The 12,344-nt window shown below is 49.5% G+C and overlaps 1 long non-coding RNA gene across 1 annotated transcript; it reads right to left on the reverse strand.

Annotated features, from left to right (window-relative positions):
* Positions 1 to 8,291: 8,291 nt before the first annotated feature.
* LOC134474335 (uncharacterized) lies at positions 8,292 to 11,177 on the reverse strand. Its single transcript, XR_010045121.1, has 2 exons — positions 10,992 to 11,177; positions 8,292 to 9,513 (listed from the first exon to the last, which is right to left on the reverse strand). It is a non-coding gene; the product is annotated as an uncharacterized LOC134474335 (long non-coding RNA).
* Positions 11,178 to 12,344: the final 1,167 nt, after the last annotated feature.

Consider the following 12,344-nt stretch of genomic DNA (forward strand, 5'->3'; position numbering starts at 1 on the left):
ATCTGTCTTCTGGGCCCCTCACCCCCGCGGACTGGATTCAGCTGGCGGGGGCGTGTCTGCCCTCGGGTAGTTACCTGGATTGGCGAGCCTGGTATGCAGAGTCCTCTGCAGAGCAGGCTGAGAGAAACGCCAATCGGGGAGACCGGGGGTGGAACAAGAGAATGCTTGTGGGAGAGGGTCGGCGCGCTGATGGTCAGACTCGGTTCCCCGGCGCTCTCTGGCGGGGAGGAGATAGAGAGCCATCCGCTCCGCCCTGGAGCTCTTTTCTAAAAGCGGCTCCCCGCCGAGAGGCCGCCACAGGAAACCCTCCCTTCCCTCAGCCGGCACAGGAAGTGACGCCCCGTTTCACTCTGTCGCGACCGCAGTCTTATGACGTCGCGCCGCTGGGCAGACGGTATTTTCATGGGCGGCTACTCTGCCGAGCAGGCTGAGAAAAACGCCGGTCGAGGAAAAAGGGGCTGGGGATTTAGCTCAGCGGCTTAAGCGCCTGCCTTGCAAGTGTGCAGTTGTTAGTTCGATCCCTGGTACCACTAAAAAAAAAAAAAAAAAAAAAAAAAAAAAAAAAAAACGAAAAAGATAAAAATAAAAAATAAAAAACAAAAAGGGGGAGTAAACCCTCGAGGTTTGATCCCTGGTGATGTTTGGCAGATGGACATCACACATATACAGGAGTTTGGGACTCTTAAATATGTTCATGTTTCCACAGACACCTGTTCTCGCGTCATATTTGCAACAGCAGAAACAGGTGAAAAAGTGTCTAATGTGATCAATCATTGCCTGGCGGCTTGGGCCGCATGGGGCAAACCAAAAATATTAAAAACTGATAATGGACCAGCCTATATAGGCAAAGCTTTCAATGAGTTCTGCAAAATGATGGAGGTTCAATTAAAACATGGTATCCCATACAATCCCCAAGGTCAAGGAATCATTGAGAGGGCTCATAGAAGCCTCAAAGAAATTTTACAAAAACAAAAAGGGGGAGTAGGCCAAGGCCTGGCCCCAAAGGCACGATTATCCATGGCACTATTCACACACAATTTTTTAAATTTAAATAATGATAATCGCTCCCCAGCTGTGGAGCACTGCAACCCTTCCCCCAACCATAAAGGGTGGGTGAAGTGGAAAGATGTCCTGACAGGACAATGGATGGGCCCGGATCCAGTGGTCAGCTGGAACCGAGGCGCGGTTTGTGTTTTCCCACAGGAATCGGGACGAGAACCACTGTGGATACCGGAGAGACTGACACGGGCAACAAAGCCCTCGACTGAAGATCAGACCTGCCCTACTGGAGATCCATCACAGACCAACCAACAAGATGAATAGAAATAGCGGTAGCCCGAAATGGACAAAAAGATCCTCAGGCATATGCATGGCTTGCTCGATTGGCCCACGACCGAGTCTAGATATGGCGGGCATCCTTCATTCTCCTCCATAAGGTGACAATACACAGCAGGGTAGATGAGTCAATGACGGGTAAGAGCGTGCCTCCCCAGCACGACTCGACCTAAGCCAGGCCCTACCCCATCCTGCACGTAAGCCGCTGGACTGTTAGATGCTGCCCAGGTCTAAATTTCTCTCCAAGGGGATTTCTTTACGGAGAGGAAATGAGTGCAAGCTTGTGTGCATCCAGGTTCCGTCCAGTTTGTGCCTGGCCCTAGAAAAAGGACGAGGGCCTCAGGGCCTTGGCAGACCATGGGACGGCCGACCAGGGTCTAAGCCAAGGACCTACGGTGGGCCTACGCATAGGGCATAAGCCTCTGCACCCAGTCCAGGAAGGGCTACGATGCGCACATTCATAAAAAATAAAAAAGGGGGAGATGTTGGGAGCCGCAGCCCCGAGCCCGGTCGCCTCACTTGGCGGACGTGAGGCCTGTAGTAAAGAGTGAGGCCTGAGGTAGATTACCCCTCCCATCGAATATGCTAGTTTCCTGCTTACCGCGTAAACAACCCGCTCAACAATATAGTCTGCCTAGCAACTGATGATGTTAGCCAATCAGCTTGCCTTGCTTACTTTAACATGATTGGACACTGTATCCGTATATATACCGGTGCCACCCCTGGGAGGAAGTAGAAGCCAGGTAGAAGCCCGGAAGTAGAAGCCCAGAAGGAGCCGCAGAGAGCGGACCGATAGAGGCTTCGGGGCAGACTGAAGCACAAGAGGAGCCGCGGAGAGCGGACCAAAGGAGGCTTCAGCTGGGAGAACCCAGGGCAGGCTGTACGGAGAAGGAAAATAAAAAGAAAAGGTTGTCCACTACCAGACTATGTCGTGTGTCCTTCCTGCCGGCCGGGAGCGGACATCGACAGTGGTGCACGTTGTAAGGGTTTCTAAAGGCAATTCACTAGTAGGAGTGAGAAAAACATAACGGTGTGGTGTGAATCGGAGGGAATGAATTAGGATAGGCAGTGAATGGCCATGCAGGATGGAGAAAAGCACCACGGGGTGGTCAGCATGGCCAGGTGGTCAGCATGGTGAGGTCTGGAGACATGCAGTGGCAAAGTAGGATAGGTTTCTGAAAAAAATCGCAGGGTAGTGTACATTGTAAGGGTTTCTAACAGGCCATTCACTAGTAGGGTTGAGAAAAATATCAATCAGTGGTGTGATTCGGAGGGTCTGAATTAAGGTAGCCAGGTAATGGCAATGGAAGATGGAGAAAAGCACCAAGGGTTGGTCATCATGGGGAAGTCAGGAAACACACAGTCCTATGTAGGATAGTTTCTGAAAAATATCGCATTGTGGTTCGAATCGTAAGTGTTTCTAAGAAGCCATTCACTAGTAGGAGTGAGGAAAACATCACGGGGTGGTGTGAATCGGAGGGTGTGAAATAGGATATGCCGTGAGTGGCAATGTAGGATTGAGAAAAGCACCAAGCGGTCGTCAGCATGGTAAGGTCAGGAAAAATTAAGTGGCAATGTAGGATAGGTTTCGGAAAAACATCGCGGAATGGTGTTCATTGTAAGGGTTTCAAACAGGCCATTCACTAATAGGAGTGAGAAAAACATCACGTGGTGGTGTGAATCGGAGGTCTGAAATAGGATAGGCCGTGAGTGGCAATGTAGGATGGAAAAAAGCACCAAGGGTTGGTCAGCATGGGCAGGTCAGCAAACATGCAGTCGCAATATAGGATAGGTTTCTGAAAAACATCCCGGGGTGGTGCGCATTGTAAGGTTTTCTAACAGGCCATTCATAAGTAGGAGTGAGAAAAACATCACCGGGTGGTGTGAATTGGAGGGTCTGAATTAGAATACGCTGGGAGTTACAATGTAGTATGGATAAAAGCAACACGGGCTAGTGAGCATGGGGAGGTCAGGAAACATGCAGTGGCAATGTAGGATAGGTTTCTGAAAAACATCGCGGGTTGGTGCGCACTGTAAGGCTTTCTAACAGGCCATTCACTAGTAGGAGTGAGAAAAACATCACGGGGTGCTGTGAATCAGTGGGTCTGAATTAGGATAGGCAGGGACTGGCAATGCAGGATAGAGAAAAGCACCTCGGGGTGTTCAGCATGGGGTGGTCAGGAAACATGCAGTGGCAATGTAGGATAGGTTTCTGAAAAACAACACGGGGTGGTGCGCATTGAAATGGTTTTTAAGAGGCCATTTGCTAGTAGGAATGAGAAAAAAACATCAGAGCGTGGTATGAATCAGAGGGTGTGGATTAGCATAGGCAATGAGTGGCAATGTAGCATGGATAAAACCACCACGTGTTGTTCAGCATGGAGAGGTCAGGAAACATGCAGTGGCAATGTACGATAGTTTTCTGAAAAACATCACAGGGTGGTGCAGATTGTAAGCGTTTCTAACAGGCCATTCACTAGTAGGAGTGAGAAAAACATCACGGGGTGGTGTGCATCGCAGGGTCTGAATTAGGATAGGCAGTGAGTTGCACTGTAGGATGGAGAAAAGTACCACGGGGTGGTAGCATGGGGAGGTCAGCAAACATGCAGTGTCAATGTATGATAGGTTTCTGAAAAACATCGCGGGTTGGTGCGCATTGTAATGGTTTCTAACAGGCCATTCACTAGTAGGAGTGAGAAAAACATCACAGGTTGGTGTGACTCGCAGTGTATGAATTAGGATAGGCTGGGAGTGTCAATGTAGTATGGAGAAAAGCAACACGGGATGGTGAGCATGGGGAGGTCAGGAAACACGCAGGGGCATTGTAGGATAGGTTTCTGAAAAACATCGCGGGGTGGTGTGCATTGTAATGGTTTCTAACAGGCCATTCACTAGTAGGAGTGAGAAAAACATCACGGGGTGGTATGAATCGGAGGGTCTGAATTAGGATATGCAATGAGTGGCAATGTAGCATGGAGAAAAGCACCGGGTTTTCAGCATGGGGAGGTCAGGAAACAAGTATTTTCAATGTATGATAGGTTTCTGAAAAACATCGTGGGGTGGTGCGCATTGTAATGGTTTCTAACAGGCCATTCACTAGTAGGAGTGAGAAAAACATCATGGCATGGTGTTAATAGGAGTGTCTGAAATAGGATAGGCAGTGAGTGGCAATGTAGAATAGGGAAAAGCACCACGGGGTGGTCAGCATGGTGGGGTGGTCCACATGTGGATGTCAGGAAACATGCAGTGGCAATATAGGATAGGTTTCTGGAAAACATCACGGGGTGGTGGGCATTGTAAGGGTTTATAACAGGGAATCCACTAGTAGGATTGAGAAAAACATTACGGGGTGGTGTGACTCGCAGGGTCTGAATTAGAGTAGGCTGGGAGTGTCAATGTAGTATGGAGAAAAGCAACACGGGCTGGTGAGCATGGGGAGGTTAGGAAACAGGCACTGGCAATGTAGGATAGGTTTCTGAAAAACATCGCTGGGTGGTGCGCACTGTAAGGGTTTCTAACAGGCCATTCACTAGTAGGAGTGAGAAAATATCAGGGCGTGCTGTGAATCAGAGGGTCTGAATTAGTATAGGCAGGGACTGGCAATGCAGGATAGAGAAAAGCACCTCGGGGTGGTCAGCATGGGGTGGTCAGGAAACATGCAGTGGCAATGTAGGATAGGTTTCTGAAAAACAACGCGGGTTGGTGCGCATTGCAAGGGCTTCTAAGGGGCCATTTACTAGTAGGAATGAGAAAAACATCACAGGGTGGTATGAATTGGAGGGTGTGAATTAGCATAGGCAATGAGTGGCAATGTAGCATGGAGAAAACCACCACGTGGTGTTCAGCATGGAGAGGTCAGAAAACATGCAGTGGCAATGTAGGATAGGTATCTGAAAAACATCACGGGGTGGTGCGAATTGTAAGCATTTCTCGCAGGGCATTCAATAGTAGGAGTGAGAAAAACATCACGCGGTGGTCTGACTCGCAGGGTCTGAATTAGGATAGGCTGGGAGTGTCAATGTAGGATGGAGAAAAGCAACACGGGCTGGTGAGCATGTGCAGGTCAGGAAACATGCAGTGTCAATGTATGATAGGTTTCTGAAAATCATCGCAGGGTGTGCGCATTGTAATGGTTTCTAACTGGCCATTCACTAGTAGGAGTGAGAAAAACATCACGACATGGTGTGAATCGGAGGGTCTGAAATAGGATAGGCAGTGAGTGGCAATGTAGGATGGAGAAAAGCACCACGGGGTTGTCAGCATGGCCGTGTGGTCAGCATGGGGAGGTTAGGAAACATGCAGTGGCAACGTACGATAGGTTTCGGAAAAAAATCGCAGGGTAGTGTGCATTTTAAGGGTTTCTAATAGGCCATTCAGTAGTAGGAGTGAGAAAAACATCACGCGGTTGTGTGAATCAGAGGGTCTGAATTAGGATAGGCAATGAGTGGCAATATTGGATGGAGAAAAGCACCACGTGGTGGTCAGCATGCGGAGGTCAGGAAACATGCAGAGGCAATATAGGATATGTTTCTCAAAAACATCGCGGTGTGGTGCACATTGTAATGGTTTCTAACAGGCCATTCACTAGTAGGAGTGAGAAAAACATCACGGGGTGGTGTGAAGCAGAGTGTCTGAATTAGGACAGGCAGTGAGTGGCAATGTAGGATGGAGAAAAGCACCACTGGGTGGTCTGCATGGCGGGGTGTTCAGCATGGGAAGGTCAGGAAACATGCAGTGGCAATGTAGGATAGATTTCTGAAAAACATCGTGGGGTGGTGCACGTTCTAAGGGTTTCTAAAGGCAATTCACTAGTAGGAGTGAGAAAAACATCACCGGGTGGTGTGAATTGGAGGGTGTCAATTAGAATATGCTGGGAGTTACAATGTAGTATGGATAAAAGCAACACGGGCTAGTGAGCATGGGGAGGTCAGGAAACATGCAGTGGCAATGTAGGATAAGTTGCTGAAAAACATCGCGGTTTGGTGCGCACTGTAAGGCTTTCTAACAGGCCATTCACTAGTAGGAGTGAGAAAAACATCACGGGGTGCTGTGAATCAGTGGGTCTGAATTAGGATAGGCAGGGACTGGCAATGCAGGATAGAGAAAAGCACCTCGGGGTGTTCAGCATGGGGTGGTCAGGAAACATGCAGTGGCAATGTAGGATAGGTTTCTGAAAAACAACACGGGGTGGTGCGCATTGAAATGGTTTGTAAGAGGCCATTTGCTAGTAGGAATGAGAAATAAACATCAGAGCGTGGTATGAATCAGAGGGTGTGGATTAGCATAGGCAATGAGTGGCAATGTAGCATGGATAAAACCACCACGTGTTGTTCAGCATGGAGAGGTCAGGAAACATGCAGTGGCAATTTAGGATAGTTTTCTGAAAAACATCACGGGGTGGTGCAGATTGTAAGCGTTTCTAACAGGCCATTCACTAGTAGGAGTGAGAAAAACATCACGGGGTGGTGTGCATCGCAGTGTCTGAATTAGGATAGGCAGTGAGTTGCACTGTAGGATGGAGAAAAGTACCACGGGGTGGTAGCATGGGGAGGTCAGCAAACATGCAGTGTCAATGTATGATAGGTTTCTGAAAAACATCGCGGGGTGGTGCGCATTGTAATGGTTTCTAACAGGCCATTCACTAGTAGGAGTGAGAAAAATATCACAGGGTGGTGTGACTCGCAGTGTATGAATTAGGATAGGCTGGGAGTGTCAATGTAGTATGGAGAAAAGCAACACGGGATGGTGAGCATGGGGAGGTCAGGAAACATGCAGGGGCAATGTAGGATAGGTTTCTGAAAAACATCGCGGGGTGGGGCGCATTGTAAGGTTTTCTAACAGGCCATTCACTAGTAGGAGTAAGAAAAACATCACAGGGTGGTGTGCATCTTAGGGTCTGAATTAGGATTGGCAGTCAATGACACTGTAGGATGGAGAAAAGTACCACGGTGTGGTAGCATGGGGAGGTCAGGAAACATGCAGTGTCAATGTATGATAGGTTTATGAAAAACATCTTGGGGTGGTGCGCATTGTAATGGTTTCTAACAGGCCATTCACTAGTAGGAGTGAGAAAAACATCACGGGGTGGTATGAATCGTAGGGTCTGAATTAGAATATGCAATGAGTGGCAATGTAGCATGGAGAAAAGCACCGGGTTTTCAGCATGGGGAGGTCAGGAAACATGTATTGTCAATGTATGATAGGTTTCTGGAAAACATCACGGGGTGGTGTGCATTGTAATGGTTTGTAACAGGCCATTCACTAGTAGGAGTGAGAAAAACATCATGGCATGGTGTTAATAGGAGTGTCTGAAATAGGATAGGCAGTGAGTGGCAATGTAGAATAGGGAAAAGCACCACGGGGTGGTCAACATGGTGGGGTGGTCCACATGTGGATGTCAGGAAACATGCAGTGGCAATATAGGATAGGTTTCTGAAAAACATCTCGGCGTGGTGGGCATTGTAAGGGTTTATAACAGGCCATCCACTAGTAGGATTGAGAAAAACATTACGGGTTGGTGTGACTCGCAGGGTTTGAATTAGAGTAGGCTGGGAGTGTCAATGTAGTATGGAGAAAAGCAACACGGCCTGGTGAGCATGGGGAGGTTAGGAAACATGCACTGGCATTGTAGGATAGGTTTCTGAAAAACATCGCGGGGTGGTGCGCACTGTAATGTTTTCTAACAGGCCATTCACTAGTAGGAGTGAGAAAAAAATCAGGGCGTGCTGTGAATCAGAGGGTCTGAATTAGGATAGGCAGGGACTGGCAATGCAGGATAGAGAAAAGCACCTCGGGGTGGTCAGCATGCGGTGGTCAGGAAACATGCAGTGGGAATGTAGGATAGGTTTCTGAAAAACAATGCGGGTTGGTGCGCATTGTAAGGGCTTCTAAGAGGCCATTTACTAGTAGGAATGTGACCAGAGCCGCGGGAGACAGGAGACCAAACTCGAGCAGGATCAGCTCTCAAACTTTATTACGTACAGCGAACCGGACCTGACAAGGTCCGCCACCCTCGGTGTTGATTCCTCTTCCGCCGTTGGGGGCAGGAACAACCTCTTATAAGGGGAAGCAGTATCCAATCACAGAGAAGCGCGCCTAACAAGCTGATAGGCTAGCGTCACGGGTAACTGGGCAGATATGACAATTTGGCGGGCTTGTTCAGGCCGGGAAGAACCCGGAAGCAGGAAATGGGCGCCATCATAGGCGGCTTCCCACATCTCCCCCTTTTTTATTTATTAAAATAGGATGGTCTGTGGGTCCCTCCAAGGTGTCTATGACCTTGTTGCTGTTAGACACCTAGGAGTTGGCCTACCTTGTAGGCCGAGGCATGAGAGAATGTAGATGTCTATACCCTGCTGTGCATCACCCTGTTTTGTGCATATCCTTGCGCCAGGACCATGCTAAGGTGAGTGGTTCATTTTTTCGCAGGGCCAGGCTTTTGTGAACCGAACCTGGATGCATATAGACATTCATTCCTGCCTTCCCCCCAACCTTTGGGGCGGATGGCACTGCAGTACCCTTGGTCTCGCATCTCAATGCCAATAATTTGACTCCGGGAGGGACTCCTGGCCTTATAGGCCATGTATATCTGAGTGGAGCCTGTCTTAGGTTGACCGGGAGGGCTTTTCCCGTCTTACCCGTCATTGGCTTGCCCACTCAGCTCTTATAGCTGATGTTCTGCAATGTGAAGGAGATATGCGGCGGCCTGCTGGCCTGATGGGCCACCTGCTGCCATTTGCATGGCTGCCATAGCTGTGATCTTAGCCTGCTGCTGAGTTTGTATGAGGCGATCTAACAAGCATTTAATAACCACAAGCCCTACTAGGATAGCCATGGCAATTAGCATAATCAAGGACTGTTTGATTGATGGTGTAAACCCTGGGTGAGGCGGGCGAGGCCGCCGAAAAAGGTGCCAATGTGGGCGGGTGGTGCCAAGGACCCCAAAGATATTGTGGTGGTTCTGTGGAATCTGAGCATAATAGGAACCCACAGAATAGAAAAAGCTCCAAACCAGACATTTTAGTTTGTAGATGGTCTCGGGCACTGAGCGTCGGTCCCAGAAGGGTCGAGTTGACTTGTGTCCGCGGGCTTATCCTCCTGTGCTTTATCAGGAACTGGTGGGGAGTTTACTGCTCGCGTCAATCTTTCCGGGACCCACAGCGGTTCGCAGCCTGGTTCCTGTGGGAAGAAACAAACCGCACCTCGGGTCCAGCTAACCACTGGATCCGGGCCCATCCATTGTCCTGTAAGGACATCTTTCCATCTCACCAGCCCTTTGTCGGCCGGGGACGGGTTATTGTGCTCCATGGCAGGGGAATGATTATTGTGATTAAGGTTTAAAAAATTTATGGTAAAGAGTGCCAATGATATTCTTCCTTTGGGCGTTAGGCCGTGGCCACCCAATTCACGGCACAGGCGTGTCCACTCTTCTAAGGACCTATTTTTGTTAGTTCTTAGGACATCACGGCACTCCTTAGTGCACTGTTCAAAAATCAATTGTTTTATGAGAGGGTGAGCCGCCTCAGCATCTGGAAAAATCCTGTTAGCGGCCTCAAGCATGCGGGCCACAAAGTCTGAAAATGGCTCTCCCTGCCCTTGTATAATTTTTGTAAGGTGACCCATATGTTCTCCCTTTCCAGCCAGTCATCTCCAGGCCTGGAGGCCACAGCGGCTAATTTGTTCATAAACCTGGCGAGGGTATTGAGTTTGATCTTCCTCAAAGGCTCCTCGCCCTAATAGCATATCCCTGTTCCACTCTCTCTGGTTATTTTCCCTGTTGGCTGCCGCCTGCTCTACACAGAATTCCTCATTCCAGGACTTCCAATCTAAATATTGTCCGGGGGAGAGGCAGGCGCATGCCAGCTGGGTCCAATCTCCAGGAGTTAAAAGCAGACCTGCCAATGCCTCTAAAAGCGCCATGGTAAATGGTGCATTGGGCCCATAAGCTGAAACTGCGTCCTTGATAGCTTTAAGTTGTTTACTTTCTAAGGGCTCATAATATCCTCCTCCTCCCCTGCCTCCTACTTGTACCGGGAATGCATGGAGACCGGAACACTCAAAGGGAAGCCGCGACCATACCCTCTGGTGGAAGGAACGTCCTCCTCCCTCCCCAGATGGGGGCGCAGAAGGCAACCCAGGAAGTAGCTCTCCCTCTAACCAGGGCGGTGCCATAGGTTGTGGTGGCAGCCCAGGGAACAACTCCTCTTCCGGCCACGGCGGTGCAGTGGGGCCTGGCGCCCTGAAGGGAGCGACCATGGGTCGCGAACTTGCCAAAGGGCGGAAGGGCTTAAGCTCTTCCCTTAAGGCGGAGTAGCTCGGGCAGGGTGGTGTCTTCCCGAGCCCTAAGTTCCTCTTTTAACGGTGTAGGAGGGTCATGCTTAGCAAAGACGACCTCCTCTTCTGAGCCTTCCAAATCCGAATCAGAATTAGAGCCCTGAGGGTCCTCCGGAGACCCACAATCGGCAGTGGTTCCGGGCTCCTCTGAGCATTCCAATCGAGCTCTATCAAAAGCCTGTCGGGCTGTATTAGCGAAGCGAAAGCAAAACAGATGCAAAGGGAAAAGAAAAGAAAAAAAAAAAAAAAAACCCAGCGTCCACTCGTGTGGCGCTCAAAATCTGTTAGGTGCGTCCACCCAACCCAGGTGACCCAGTATTCACCTGTCCCGGGAACCGCTGTATCTCACGTAGCTGATCAGGGTGAAGAGAAGAGGCGCTCGCGGCCTTCCGTTGTTATTGGGCCAGGTCCTCCGTCGTACCGCAGGCGACAGCAATCGCACCTCCCGGCCGAAGAGGCACGTCGCTGAGTCTTTTACCTTTTTCCCCGTATGGGCGGCCACCAGATGACCGGAGCCACGGGAGACAGGAGACCAAACTCGAGCAGGATCAGCTCTTAAACTTTATTACGTACAGCGAACTGGACCTGACAAGGTCCGCCAGCCTCGGTGTTGATTCCTCTTCCACCGTTGGGGGCAGGAACAACCTCTTATAAGGGGAAGCAGTATCCAATCACAGAGAAGCGCGCCTAACAAGCTGATAGGCTAGCGTCATGGGTAACTGGGCAGATATGACAATTTGGCGGGCTTGTTCAGGCCGGGAAGAACCCGGAAGCAGGAAATGGGCGCCATCATAGGCGGCTTCCCACAGGAATGAGAAAAACATCACAGGGTGGTATGAATCGGAGGGTGTGAATTAGCATAGGCAATGAGTGGCAATGTAGCATGGAGAAACCACCACGTGGTGTTCAGCATGGAGAGGTCAGAAAACATGCAGTGGCAATGTAGGATAGGTATCTGAAAAACATCACGGGGTGGTGCGAATTGTAAGCGTTTCTAACAGGCCATTCAATAGTAGGAGTGAGAAAAACATCACACGGTGGTCTGATTCGGAGGGTTTGAATTAGGGTAGGAAGGGAATGGCAATGCAGGATGGAGAAAAGCAACACGGGCTGGTGAGCATGTGCAGGTCAGGAAACATGCAGTGTCAATGTTTGATAGGTGTCTGAAAATCATCGCAGTGTGGTGCGCATTGTAATGGTTTCTAACAGGCCATTCACTAGTAGGAGTGAGAAAAACATCACGGCATGGTGTGAATCGGAGGGTCGAAATAGGATACCAGTTAGTGGCAATGTAGGATGGAGAAAAGCACCACGGGGTGGTCAGCATGCCCGGGTGGTCAGCATGGGGATGTCAGGAAACATGCATTGGCAATGTAGGATAGGTTTCTGAAAAAAAATCGCAGGGTAGTGCGCATTGTAAGTGTTTCTAACAGGCCATTAACTAGTAGGAGTCAGAAAAACATCACGCGGTGGTGTGAATCGGAGGGTCTGAATTAGTGTAGGCAGGGAATGGCAATGTAGGTTGGACAAAAGCACCACGGGTTGGTCATCATGGGGAGGTCAGGAAACAAGCAGTCCTATGTAGGATAGATTTCTAAAAAATATCGCGATGTTGTTAGAATCGTAAGGGTTTTTAACAAGCCAATCACTAGTAGTAGTGAGAAAAACATCATGGG

This window comes from Cavia porcellus, unplaced genomic scaffold, assembly GCF_034190915.1.
Source record: "Cavia porcellus strain 051 isolate PalLab524CR breed Dunkin Hartley unplaced genomic scaffold, mCavPor4.1 scaffold_32, whole genome shotgun sequence".
Classification (NCBI taxonomy): domain Eukaryota; kingdom Metazoa; phylum Chordata; class Mammalia; order Rodentia; family Caviidae; genus Cavia; species Cavia porcellus.